Source organism: Primulina tabacum, chromosome 6 (assembly GCF_025594145.1).
Source record: "Primulina tabacum isolate GXHZ01 chromosome 6, ASM2559414v2, whole genome shotgun sequence".
Lineage (NCBI taxonomy): Eukaryota > Viridiplantae > Streptophyta > Magnoliopsida > Lamiales > Gesneriaceae > Primulina > Primulina tabacum.
This window is the reverse complement of record NC_134555.1, coordinates 37,820,996-37,834,875: the sequence shown is the minus strand read 5'-3', so window position 1 is coordinate 37,834,875 and position 13,880 is coordinate 37,820,996. Positions and strand designations below refer to the sequence as shown.

Genomic DNA, 13,880 nt, shown 5'->3' with positions numbered 1-13,880 from the left:
TCTCGTTTGAATCCTGAATACTTCTGATTACGAGTATATGAAACAATGATGATTTCTTTGTGTGTAACTGGTTTTGTTTTCTCACTATTGCATTATAGGTAGTTACTCTTGATAATTAGTTGAAAGGAAAAGTGTATGTGATCTAGCACATATGCCATTTTTATTGGATGTGCTTTGAGCATATGAGCAATCATTTTTTCATGTTCTGTTTTCTTTGATTATATGTTGGTCGTGCATTGTTGATTTTTTCTAGAACTTTTATTGTTATACATGTATTTGTTAACACCTTGTGATGGATTATGTGCATAAACAAAATGATAAAGCCATTAGGTTCAAAAAAATTTCTTTTGCATCATATGTGCCAAGTTTGGTCAATTAAATTAGGAAAATACAAGGATTTTAGCAATTATCGCTATAAATTTAAAGTTACTTGTTTGGAACTGCATGAATAAATAATATTCTAGTCGATCACCGGTTATATAATTGAATAGTGGAACCCCATTGAATCAAAATCTAATAATATTGAATTCTTCATTTTATTACATTAACTTTGATTGATTAATTTCTCATTTTAAATTTATTATTTCTCCCAACGTGATAATTTTAATCTTAGTGTTCTATTTAGTTCCTATCCCAAAATCCTCTCTTTTTATTTATTTTTCCTCAAAAGAAATAAATACCTCGTTCCATGTGGATTCGACTACTCACCATTACACTAATTGTATTTGGAAGTAGGAATTTAAGTTTGGTGCACAACGACAACACATCAACAACTATGGTTTATTACCTACCTCATGATGTATCCGTGTTTTGATTTGATGTGTTGTTTATGCTGGAGAGATGTTAGTCCAATTAAATTGAAATTTTTGGGAAAGTGCATTATATTAATTTGTAGGTAAATTGGTTTTGAGTACTGAAACTCTATTAGAAAGTAGGTTGTTAAGTCTCTTTTCTTGTATAGAGATTAATTTGGCCAAATTATAGCTTTAAATTGTCGGGCTAATTGTTTTGATATTGTGTTTGTTGTGAGTAATTGGAGTAACGAGCCACACAGAAGGTGTATTAACGGAAAATACTTGAAACATTTTTATCTAAGTAGGTGGGTGTGAGTACAAAAGGAAGAAAGTTCTTGAAGTTGAATTATTAATAAAATACGAGATGTTCTATGGTTAATCCATATTGTCTGAAGTAGGTTGTATAACCACTTTCATTAATTTTGTCATCTTTAGTTTATAAAGTGAATGGTGTATGAAGAAATTATGTCACAGTATGGAGATATACTTATAAGGCATCCCCTACAAAGCATGCTTGTAAATAGTAGTTGAACACTTGTGAATAAATAAAAATAGTTGTTCTTGAACTTTTTCTGTAGTTGTTGTATCTTTGGGGAGTGTATTTGTGGATTTGTTGGTTATTTTGGCCAAATTAGTGGTAAAGTGAGCTTTGGTTGCTGTGTGCCTTGAAATATCAATTAGTCTTGTTAAAATGATGTGGTGACTCTTGTTTTGGTGAGAAATAAATGGCTTGTTTTGTAGAAAATTTCGTTGTTGTCAACATTTATGTACAATGTTCAAGAAAACGGGTTTGTTAGCCATTTTGAGAAAATTTGGACAGATTTTCCTCTGTAAATGTAACATGCCAAAAATATAAATACTTTTAAATAAAGCCCAAGTAGTAGATATGGTAACAACAACATGTTTTGCAGAACAAAGTTTGGCTTTTCGTAAGTTTACAAATCTGAAGAGGTCAGTCAAACCGTTTGTCATCAACAAAAATGCAAAAGCAGTGGAAATCAAAATATCAAGCTATAGTCTATAACGTAAAGTGAAAAATGCCAACGTAGATCATGTCAATAAAAGAAAAATGAAAATCATTCTAAATTGCGCAAGGGCAACAAAAACAAGTGTTCAAGAAAGATCAAGGTTCTGCAAATCTTCCATTTGGAAAGACAATCTGCTCAGACTTGTTCAACCTCCTTTAGTGTGCCTTTCTTTGTTGATATACTTGCTTTTGGTTCACTTGTTATCACCGAGGCACTTAATATTTTTTTTGAGGCTGTCAGAGACGAGGTGACCTTCCTCTCAGAAATCATGTCATCCAGCCTTTCTTTCTGTCTTGAAATTTCCAAGTTGTATGAATGCTTCTGAGAACGTGGAGCTAGAATATTTGAAAGCTGGAATAGAGGGAACAGTAGGTTGAGAGTTTCAGAGGATAAAAGAATATGACTGTAGGAAAGATAAAAACTTGGATTGAAACCATCACTATTTCGGAATCTTCAACAGAATCGTTGAAGGCCTGCAAGTGTGAACAAATTTTTTTATAAAGAATCGTTGATTTGGTTTTTATAGCAAGACAAGGTAGAAGGCGTACCTTGGAACAAAGGTGGTATGGCAGACCAAGGAAGATCAGAGTTGGCTCAAAGGGTTTGCACTGGGAGACGGAGGATCACTAACCATTCCAGCAAGTAAAGCAAAATAAATCAATACACTTGATTAATGTGGTGAAGAGGCCCTCCTTAGATGACAGCCAAGTAATGGCTATTAAACAAGCCACATCAAACAAACAAGATGTTGGTTCTCTTTGAAGTGAAACCGAGATCAAGCCAATTAGACACCTTGTATACTTGAACGAATGTACATGAAAATAAATGTAGACAAGATCTCCAGAAAAAACAAAAAGCACAGGGTACAAGGATTACAGAGAATTGTCAGCAAAGATCGGGGAAGATCGAAATCTCAAATGTGAAGCTTATCTTGAAAATTTGGAATTTTTGTTTACATATGCGGGGACCTAGAAGCACGAGCATGATCAAACAAGAAGCCAATGATTTAACCAAATATCTTTGGCCAAACTTTGAATCATCAAGTATTGAATATTCAAGCCCATTTATATCTTAGACAATCAACCAAACACCTTACAAACAAGTGGATAAAGATATATGAAATTTTAAAATTTATATATGCTATGCAAAAATAAGAAGGAGAATGAGTTTACTTGTTCCCTGAAGTTCTATGGCTAGACATGGGAGAGGTAGACCCAATGATCGAAATGTTGCGGGTTATGGCAAGAGAAGTGGTATCACGACTGCTTGCTAGAGGACAGAGGAATGAAACAATGAATCGAAAAAAAGACAAAAGTGCGAGAAGAATAATACAACTTTGGACGTGAAGAAGAAACTTGGAGCTTGAAAGGTTTGAAAGAAGAGTATGATTAGATAAAGAGTCGTGTGAATTTGATTCTACAAATGGATGTGTAGGAGAAAAGGAGAAAACTGGAGATTAAGTCATTTCTTCCTACATCTTGGAAAATTGGACTTTGGACCTCATTTGTGTGGATCAGTGGAGGCAGGATGACCGTAACAGGCTTAAATATAGCCAAATTAGGTTGTTGGCCACAGGAGCATTTGTTTGACCCAAATTATGGGAAAAATCCCATCAACAACAAAATTCCATCAGATGTAAAAACCCAAATGTTGTCAAAGTCCACTAGAGTTGTAGTTGGTTCGAGAAGGCGTACGACTAAGGAAGTTGACCCACGATCATGATAGAAGATCGTGGAAGACGGCTAAATCACTGGGAAGAATGGAACAAAAACAAACAAGAGTCATCAGGGAAAATTCTCCGACAAATTCATCAACAAACAACATCAAAAAACTTATGCAAATTTTCTCGATTATTCGTTCGCTTATTTCAATTTTCATTAGCATAATTTCTTCAATTTCATGTTATCTCCAATTTTCTTTTTCAAAATGTTGCTCAAGTTAATAACAACATGATTAAATTTGATTTTGTTCATGGATACCTTATGATAGACTTAATTTAATTGTGGTGATAAGAATCAAAACCAGTAGGGATAGCAATAACCAGATGAAAATATAAAAGCAGAAGCTATCGTGTCGCTTTAACAAAAGCAGTACCTTTGATAGTACTCAATTGTCTAGAAAAACAGAAGCAGAACTTAGTTTTATAAGCAGAACTTGTCTTACAGTAGTTCAGTACTTAACAGCCTTCTATCTTAAATATTACCGTTACTTTATCTAGTACTAGTATTAATTGCACCATTAATGTTGTACGAAGTCATTTAATACGTCTTACCATTTTTGGTATAAAGAAAATACTGATTATTCTGAAAGCTTTATGCAGGATCTTTTTTAGGAAATAAAGCTGTTTCGATCAGAAGTCAAATGAGCTGTTTTTTATTATAGACGTTGGATTCAAGTTATCTATATATATGGATCAAACCCATATATAGAAGAGACGCTGATTATTTTTCAAGGAATATATTATCTACCCAACATTATTTTGAGCAACCACGAACCAATCGTTATCTTCTAGCTCAACTTATAGAAAAGCAGTACACACTTCATAATATACATCTGATCTTTTGAGATCACTTTGTACTGTTGTTTCTTCACCTCTTCAAGCTAAACAATTTACTATATCTTTGAGAAGAGTTTGTAATCTGGAAAAGAGTATTTTCTAGAATTTTGTTGTATTGAATTAACTTGTGTCGAGATACTAAGAGTTTCAGTAGGCAAAGGATAAGTCCTGCTGAAGTGAGTGTGTACAAGTGTGTATTGTAAAATCCAAAGTCTTTTAGTGATAACTTCTGAAAACAGAAAAAGGGGAGACGTAGAAGACTTCATCTTCGAACTTCCATAAACAACCATTGTCTACTGCCTTCTGTTTTACTATTTTCACCTTACTCCATTGGATTTTTTTCGCACTTATTATTGTGATCTAGTGGACTACATTCGAACAAGATTAGCTACAATCTCTAACAGGATTCTAGCACCCTTTGCAAAAACTATCAATAAAGGAAAGATTTTATTCACCACCATCCTCTAAACTCTATATCGATCCCCAACAAGTGGTATCAGAGCAGATTTTTTCTTGCTCTGAAAATTTACAACAGATATGGCACACTTCAGCAAAGTACCCATGTTTTCAAAGGAAGACTTAGACGACTGGAAGATTAGGGTGCAAGCCCATCTTGCAGCTCAAGATGATGACATGTGGTATGTCATCACAGATGGTCCCCTGAAAATCTTAAAGCCAAATACAGCTGTTGCTGTTACTGATGGGGCGCAACAAATGGTTGAAAAACCAAGGAGTGAATGGACTGACGAAGATAAGAAGAAAGACAATCTTGATAATGTTGCGAATGACATTCTTTACAAAATTCTCGACAAAAGTACATTCAGTAAGATCAAAATGTGTTCTACTGCAAAAGAGATTTGGGAAAAATTTATCCAAATCTGTGAAGGAAATGAGCAGACGAAGGAGAACAAATTGTCTGTAGCAATGCAGAATTTTGAAAATCTCAAAATGAAAGTTGGAGAAACTCTGAGTGAGTTTGATGAACGTTTCAGCAGCTTAGTTAATGAGCTAGCATCTCTGGGAAAGAATATGGCAACTGAGAAATAGCACTCAAAGTAATGAGAGCTCTACCCAGAGAATGAGATGTAAAAACTATGGCTATAAGAGTATCCAGAGATCTGAACAAGTTAGAACTGCATGACTTGTTCGCAGACTTAAAAGCCTATGAGTTCAAACAAGAAGTGAGAAGCGGAGAAGAGCCCTCATCAAATCTACCTACCAAGGCTCTTGCTGCTACTACCGTTGCTACTGTAGTTGTTCCACAAGCATTACCTGCTACCACCATTGAGAGCACATCTGAAAAGACTGGTGAAAAGATCATCAATGATGCTATGTCTCTATTTGTGAAGAAATTCTCCAGATTCATGAAGAAGAATCACCGAGCTTATCAAAGCCCTAACCGGAACTTCAAGAAGGATTCACCGCCCGGTGACATGGCGTGTTTTAATTGTGGAAAGATCGGTCACTTTATTGCTGATTGTCCAAAGCCAAAGAAGGATGATCAGAAGAAAAAGGAATACAAGAAGAATGACAAGAAATTCAGAAGAGACCTCAAAGCGATGATTGCTGAAGAAAGCAAATCAAAATCGACGGATTCTAGTTCTAAATCTTCTGACTAAGAAAGTCATTCTAGCGAAAGTGATCAAATGTCTCATGGCAGATATTGAACCAACCTAGACATCTGGAGATGTACTTGACTTTCACTCTGACGAATTTACACGAACTGATTTGATTAAAGCACTGCATGACATGATGGAGGAGTACTCGAGACTTTCTCAATCATTCGAGGAAGTTGAGACTGAAAATCAAGAATTAAAGGATCAAGTCAGTAAGTTCACTTGCTTACAAGAGAACAGCTGCAATGATTTAAAAGTTGAGATGAGTAAGTTAAGAACTAAGAATGAAAGAGTGAATGCAGACTACCAAACAATGAGGTCTGAAAACCAGAAGCTATCTGCTTTGGTAAATGCATGGAATAAGTCCTCTGTTTCTTTAGAGAAAATGCAAGAATTGCAGAAGCAATCTGGAGACAGGAGTGGTCTCGGATTCAGCAATAATGAAAGCACTTCTGAAAACAGTACTAAGTCAGAACTGGATACAAGCAAAGGGAAATACATTCGTTTTGTTAAATCTAGTGTGGCATATGAACTGGAAATACCAACTGTTCGAGTTGAAAGGACTGTAGATCAGACGAACAGAAGGAAGCATTATGGTCTGGGTTATGTTGAACCTAAGGGCAGAGTTCATCAGAGTTTTGGATCCAGTAGAGGATTCAACTCAGGAGGACAATTCTCTATGAAGGATTAAAAGTACCAGTACTATAATTCTAGACCTGTTCAGAAGAGGTACAAACCTGACAACAAAGACAAAATGGAAAAACAACATACTAAAATGCATTCTGTTAGAAATAACAGACCTTCTGTTGGACATACTTCTGTGGATACCTGAAGTACAAAATCACCGAAAATTGTACAAATGTGGGTTCCCAAGGGACTAATAAGGCTTGGACCCAAATAGATTGGGTACCATTTACTAAAATTTGTGTTTGCAGGAACAAGAGAAGAAAACCAAGATAAGCAGCTCCACATGGTATCTGGACAATGGATGCTCAAGACACATGACTGGTCAGAAAAATCTACTTTCATAAGTAATGAGCTGTACTGGACCAAAGATAACTTTTGGGGACAACTCAAAAGGTAAAACCATGGGTAAGGGTAAGATTATCCATAGTAATATCTCCATAAATGATGTACTCTTGGTTGAAAATCTTTGTTATAATTTGATCAGTATTAGTCAACTGTGTGATAATGGTTACTCTGTAGCTTTCAGAAGCACACATGCACAGTTAAAAATACTGCTGAGTCTACTGTATTAACTGGAAAGAGAGAAGGCAACACCTACAAAGTATCATGGAATATAGATCATGTTGATGTTCCTACATGTTTAGTGACCTCTCTTAGTGATAAACATTGTCTCTGGCACAAGAGATTGAATCATCTGAATTTCAAGTCAATCAATAATCTCAAAAAGCAGAACATAGTTGATGGTTTGCCTGATATTCACTTCGTTAAGAATCATGTATAGAAAAAATGTATTAAATCAACTTCGAAGTGTTTGAAATTATTGCATATGGACTTATTTGGTCCAATCCCTATCATAAGCTTAGGGGGAATGAAATACACTCTTGTTGTCATTGATGACTTTCTAAATTTACTTGGATAATATTCCTTGCTGGAAAAGATCAAATCAGTAGCCTCCTGATCAAGCTTCTGAAAAGGATTCAAAATGAAAATTCAGTTTCTATCATTAAAATCAGAAGTGATCGGGGTACTGAGTTTACTAACAATATTCTTGAGTTGTATTTAGATGAACAGGGTATTCATCATGAATATTCAGCTACCAGAACGCCTCAACAAAACGGAGTAGCTGAGAGGAGAAACAGAACTCTCAAAGAAGCTGCTAGAACGATGCTAGCAGATGCAGACATCTCTCAGCGCTTCTGGGCAGAAGCACTCAACACAGCATGCTATACACAGAACAGAACAATGATCAACAAAAGGCATAATCAGACTCCATATGAGATATGGAAAGGGAGTAAGCCTAACGTATTTTATTTTCATGTATTTGGTTGCAGATGTTTTGTTCACAATAACGGTAAAAATTATTTGTCTGCATTTGATTCAAAATCAGATGCTGGACTCTTCATTGGTTATTCAGCAGTGAGCAAAGCATTCAGAATTTTCAATAATAGAACTCTTAATGTTGAAGAATCTATTCGTGTTGTCTTTAATGAAGACAGCAGTGCTCCTGGAATTTCTAACGTGTCTAATTTAAGTAACAGATTAGACAAGATTCATCTGGAACTGGATAGTGAAGATGATGCAGAACCTAGTGTTAAAGATGCTCAAAATCCAGAACCAGACATTCTTATAGTGGAACCAGCTACACAGGCACCAGATATACCAGAACTAGCAGCTAACATTCCAGAACCTGCTACTGATTTAGATGAGCAGGATCTGAATCCATCCAATCAGGAAGAAATCTGTAGCACCCGTAAATCAGTAGACGTATAAGCCATGCATAATTCTAGATTTTTAAATTTAATTGACTTCATTGCATGATTATTTTAAATCCATTTATTTGAAGTTAATTATTCATTATTTCAGTTCAGTAGTTTGATTTTTAGCATTTCAGTTATTTCAGTGAGGCCGGACCGGAGTCGGAGTTTTGAGGTAGAATTTAAGATTCGAGAAATATTTCCAGAAGTTAAGTTAGCTAGCAAGTAAGTTCATTTAAGTTAGTAAGGGAGGTTTGAGGATTTAATTTAATTATTTGAGGTGATTAAGAAATGAACTCATTTAAGTTATTAAATTAAGGGGTTAGCTCACTAAATTATTTAAAGGATTAGTAAGGCTTTCAAGGATTATTAGTTGACTAGATAACCAACACTTCCCACTCATTTTATTAGCATGATTTCGGCCCCTTGGATTTATTAAGCAATTCATTCCAACTCATCAACTTTGACCAATTCTTTGCATGTAATTAGTAGGATAATTCTAGGATTTTTGGGAGCACAATTTAATTAAATAAATGGACATATCCTAGACTAGAAAATAAGCAAAAATCGGCCACTACCTCCTAGAAGCATCCACCAACTCATTTGATATCAAACCATAATTCAAAATTCAAAAATGAGAAGACTTGGTCTTGATTCTTTCCTTATATCTTGCACCCACTTCCCTCACCCTCCTAACCATTTTTCCCCCCTCTCCTTTTCGAAAATTCAGAGTGAAATCAGACCCCTTTTCAGTAGAAAAAACGTGAATAATAGCTAGGGAGAAAGGGAGAAAAATCGAGAGCAAGAAAGGTAGACAAGAAGCGCTCCATCTCCTCCGTGCCGCGTCGTCGTCGTTTCGTTCGTTTTCTTTCGAAACGAAACCAGGCATGTCTAGATTTCTTTCAAACCTCAATCAAGTCATATTATCATTTATTTTTCAGTACATGATCATGTTTATTCAAGTAAAAACCGAGATACATGTCAAAACATTTTGGAACAACACATGCAGAATTTTCGTTTTTCCTTGGCAAGCTTCACGTTTTTCTTGGTTTGTGAGTTTCAGGTGATTGGTTCGACTCCAGGCTCCCAAGGCGACTCCTAGACACGTAATAGGATGCATTAGGACCATTTTGGTCCATTCAAACCAGCCCCATGCTTGCTGGAAATTCAGAATGACAGCAAGTTCCCATAGGCGCAGATTTGTGTTTCGAAATTTCAGTTTTTGTGTCAAGGGGTTGGATCTGATCTTGGCTGCCCTAAGGGCTCTTAGCCATGGTTGGATCACTTCCATAACATGTCTAAGACGTGACTAAGTCGCCCTTTTGGTGGCTTGGTCCATGGCCCCTCAGTTTTTAATCAAAACATCAAAACAGCCCCTTTCCCCATTCGGCTTCTTCATTTGTTCAGCATATGGTTTCGGTTTGTGTTTGCTTGGTGTGGATCTTGGTTGGCCTATGGCCCTTAGCCACGGTTCATATCATGCTCCTAGATGTCTAGATCGTGCCATGGTCAATCAAATGGCCATTGGAATGACACGAGACATCGATCATAGCAAAACACTACACACGCATGCACGTTGCTCTCGGTTGGACCCTTCGGTTGAGTTTTGGTGTGATGCGGATTGTGGCTGGCCTAGGGCCCTTAGCCATGGTTCAAATCATTCCTTGGGATGTTGGTAAGAGTCTCTGGTCGGTGGTTCACGCCCCTAATGGCCTATAGTCTCGAAACCAACGCAAGTCTTGTAGTTGCGCAGCTGCTAGAAATTTCAGCAAGTTGCTGTGTCGTTTAGAAGGCTCGTTTGAGTTCTTGGTTGGCTTTTAGCCCATGGCCTTGGACTGGACAGTGCCTCATTGAGTTGGGAAGGTCATGTTTTTGACCGTTCGTGATTCGGATCATTTTTGAGGTCGTACGAGAATTTACGGTGCGATGTGCCAAATTGACTCTCGAAAGAGCGTTTCGTGTTTTGGCCTCCATTCCACCTAGATTTCGACCCTATCATTTTAGGAGCATTATTTTATGATTTTTCAGCGTATTTTAATCATGACTATACGTCGGTTCGGTGTCGGTTCAGGTTGGCTCGGAGTCATGATTAAATGCGAAGTCATTAGACGTCATAGTCGCATCTTTTGAACTAAATTGCGTAGTTGGTCATGTTTAAGCTATTGCATATTTTTCATAGCACAGTTAGGTTGCAGCGAGCCTGGGGGACGATCCAATCCAATCCAGTTGGTAAAACTACAGGAATTTTCATTACGCCAGTTAATTATTTTACGTGCATTAAACAGAAAATGATTATTTTTGAGATTTATGCGATATGGCTTGTGGTTCATTCACTATGTGGGAGTGTTATTTTATACGGTCGCCAGTGACCGATCAGTTCAGTATGGTACCACCCGGTCGCCAGTGACCGGCCAGCTCAGTTCAGTTTCAGCCTCCCCGGTAGCCAGTTACCGATCAGTTCAGCTTAGTGCAGTGGCCACAGGCGTAAAACATAATCTCAACAGAAAATTTTACCAGTTATTTCAGTACAGGCTCCAAGGAGAAAACATTTTTACTGTGATTATCAGTTCAGTTATCCACGTATTATAATTGCTCAGTACAGATTATTTTCAGCATGCCTCAGGACATGATATTTTATCCCATGCATACTTTAATTCAGATTTTTACTCGTTACCTGCGATTTATGCATGCTGAGTCTTTAGGCTCACTAGACTTGATTGTTGTAGGTACTGATGAGGCCAGGGCCGAGGGCGGGGACCAGTGAGCCAGCTTGGGTCGGCAGTAGTGGCACCCGAGGACCTCAGTGCAGCAGTTGTTATTTTATTCCGCAAACAATTTTTATCAGTCGTTGGATAATTTTTAAATTGTTATTGTTGGCAAAACTTTATTTTCTTCCGCTGCTATTATTTTAAACATTGAACTTGATTCCCCAGTGATTTTATGAATGAGGCCATTTAAGTTCTTTTAAAAAGAAAATTTTTAATTTTCCGCAAATTTCAAGAAAGGAGTTTTAGGCCTCTTTACAAAATCCCTGTAAACCTTTTTATTTGGAGGAAATCTCATCCTCCATCTTTGGTTATTGGGAATCCAGCAGCTCCTTTGAGAACCAGAAGGCAAATGATTAATGAATATATGCATGCTGCCTTTATTTCTCAAGATGAACCAAAGAAGATTGAGGAAGCTCTTCTGGATCCAAGTTGGATTGAAGCTATGCAAGAAGAACTGAATCAATTTACAAGGAATGAATTTTGGTTTCTTGTACCTAGACCATCTCATCAAGCTGTTATTGGAACCCGATGGGTATTTAGAAACAAACTAAATGAAGAAGGCACTGTGATTAGAAATAAAGCAAGACTGGTGGCTCAAGGTTTCAGACAAGAAGAAGAAATAGACTATGATGAAACCTATGCACCAGTAGCAAGACTTGAAGCTATCAGAATATTTTTAACCTTTGCTGCTTTTAAGAATTTCAAAGTTTATCAGATGGATGTGAAAACTGTCTTCCTAAATGGTCTACTGCAAGAAAAAGTCTACGCCGAACAACCTCCAGGTTTTATTGATCATTTCTTACCGCATCATGTATTCAAATTACACAAAGCTCTGTACGGCTTGAAACAAGCACCTAGAGCGTACTATGACACTCTCTCACAATTTCTTGTCAATCATGATTTTACAATCGGCATAGTAGACAAGACTTTGTTCACTTTATTTAAGAATAAGCACATTCTGTTAGACAAGACTTTGTTCACTTTATTTAAGAATAAGCACATTCCGAGACATTGGAATGGATGATTAAAACTCTTAACCTTTTTTAAAAAAAACTATGTTATCTGTTTAAATATCTATCGATTATTTGTTTATAACTGCTACATATTTTTCGTTACTAATTTCTAGGTTTTGGCATCACCACAAAAGAGAAAATTGATAGACTTAATTTAATTGTGGTAATAAGAATCAAAACTAATAGGAATAGCAATAATCAGATGACAATATAAAAGTAGAAGCTATCGTGTCGCTTTAACAGAAGCAGTACCTTTGATAATACTCAATTGTCTAGAAAAACAGAAGCAGAACTTAGCTTTATAAGCAGAACTTGGCTTACACTAGTTCAGTACTTAACGGCCTTCTATCTTAAATGTTACCGTTACTTTACCTAGTACTAGTATTAATTGCACCATTAATTTTGTATGAAGTCATTTAATACGTCTTACCATTTTTGGTATAAAGCAAAAACTGATTATTCTAAAAGCTTTATGCAGGATTCTTTTTAGGAAATAAAGTTGTTTCGATCAGAAGTCAAATGAGCCGTTTTTATTATAGACGTTGGATTCAAGTTATCTATATATATGGATCAAACCCATATAGAGAAGAGACGCTGATTATTTTTCAAGGAATATATTATCTACCCAGCGTTATTTTGAGCAACCACGAACCACTCGTTATCTTCAAGCTCAACTTACAGAAAAGCAGTACACACTTCATAATATACATCTAATCTTCTGATATCACTTTGTACTGCTGTTTCTTCACCTCTTCAAGCTAAATAATTTACTATATCTTTGAGAAAAGTTTGTAATTTGGAAAAGAGTCTTTTCTAGAATTTTGTTGTATTGAATTAACTTTTGTTGAGATACTAAGAGTTTCAGTAGGCAAAGGATAAGTCATCATGCTGAAGTGGGTGTGTACAAGTGTGTACTGTAAAATCCAAAGTTTTTTAGTGATACCTTCTGGAAATAGAAGAAGGGGAGACGTAGAAGATTTCATCTTCGAACTTCCATAAACAACCATTGTTTACTGCCTTCTGTTTTACTATTTTCACCTTACTCCATTGGATCGTTTTCGCACTTATTATTGTGATCTAATGGACTTACATTCGAACAAGATTAGCTACAATCTCTAACAGGATTCTAGCACTCTTTGCAAAAACTATCAGTAAAAGGAAAGAGTTTATTCACCCCCCCTATAAACTCTATATCGATCCCCAACACCTTGTGTAATTTTCATCATATTCATCAACCAAATTATTAGCTTTGAAGTCATACCGAGAGAATTATAACGAACGATCGAATCAAGACACACAGTTTGATCATATCAGTCAGATTAATCACAGACTTGACATGATTACATGTTTGGCAAGTCCCCACAAATTTTCTGTGCAAACACCTTGTAAATAAACAAAAAACAGAGAACACACTAATTTATGACAAAAAATTATAGTTCAATGAGTAAATAATAATACATTATTATTTTTTTGTTATGTTTGTTTCCTATATGAATGTGTCATTGATTAAAAATGCATTAATCATAATGAAATTTCAATTTTTAAGTAATTACACTAGAAAAAATATTCCAAAATGTTATCATTTTTCTTTTAGATTCGAGGGAGAAATTTGCTACAAAGAGATATAAATACTCACAAAAATTTTAACGCATCGGATTTGTTA

The 13,880-nt window shown here is 36.0% G+C and overlaps 1 long non-coding RNA gene across 2 annotated transcripts; it reads right to left on the bottom strand.

Annotated features, from left to right (window-relative positions):
- Positions 1 to 1,786: 1,786 nt before the first annotated feature.
- On the bottom strand, positions 1,787 to 3,356 carry LOC142549366 (uncharacterized). Of its 2 annotated transcripts, XR_012821201.1 has the most exons (3): positions 2,995 to 3,356; positions 2,371 to 2,537; positions 1,787 to 2,295 (listed from the first exon to the last, which is right to left on the bottom strand). It is a non-coding gene; the product is annotated as an uncharacterized LOC142549366 (long non-coding RNA). The 2 variants fall into 2 exon arrangements; XR_012821200.1 differs by lacking the exon at positions 2,995 to 3,356 and having other exon boundaries at positions 2,371 to 2,988.
- Between the last annotated feature and the right edge of the window lie 10,524 nt (positions 3,357 to 13,880).